This window comes from Nematolebias whitei, chromosome 22 (assembly GCF_014905685.2).
Source record: "Nematolebias whitei isolate Nwh7 chromosome 22, NemWhi1, whole genome shotgun sequence".
Lineage (NCBI taxonomy): Eukaryota > Metazoa > Chordata > Actinopteri > Cyprinodontiformes > Rivulidae > Nematolebias > Nematolebias whitei.
The window spans coordinates 12,341,513-12,342,201 of record NC_056519.1 but is presented as its reverse complement, the minus strand read 5'-3'; positions in this window follow the sequence as shown (position 1 = coordinate 12,342,201).

Here is a 689-nt window from a genome sequence, read left to right as displayed (position 1 = left end):
TGAACGTCTGTGCATCAACAACAGAAACGTAGTTCCAGAGCTTTAAAAACTTCTATAGCTTGTGTTATTGCTTTGGACCAATCTGAATTACCTGATAAAAGTTGTTTAAATGCTGCTATTATCGTTCTTTGCAACAAGCTGCTATTCTGTAGAAGAGACGTTCATGTTCGGATGATATCGTTTCAAGAGCGTTGACAAGTTAGACTTGTTGCTGCTGCAGATCCAATCTTGATGAAACAACGTCGACTCACAACTTTGGATTTGTTCACTTGTCTTTTAACAAGAAAGACATAATGTTCCCAAACAGGAGACTGCAATGAGATGCTAGGCTGCTAATGCTGCGCGTGCTGCAAGATAATAGCGCTGTGCTGAAACACGCTTTGGAACTTTAGTTCTGCGGTGCATAATCTCTTGTTAATAAAATGTAATGAGTGTAAAAATAACCGAAACAGTACGCTGGTGAACCAAACCGAACATGCCGTATCGAAACGGTTCAATACACCCACGTGTACCGTTACACCCCTAGTGTGTATGTATTACTCCACTCAGTACTGAAAACCTGACAAGTGTGTATGTATTACCACACTCAGTATGAAAAACCTGACAAGTGTGTATGTATTACTCCACTCAGTACTGAAAACCTGACAAGTGTGTATGTATTACTCCACTCAGTACTGAAAACCTGACAA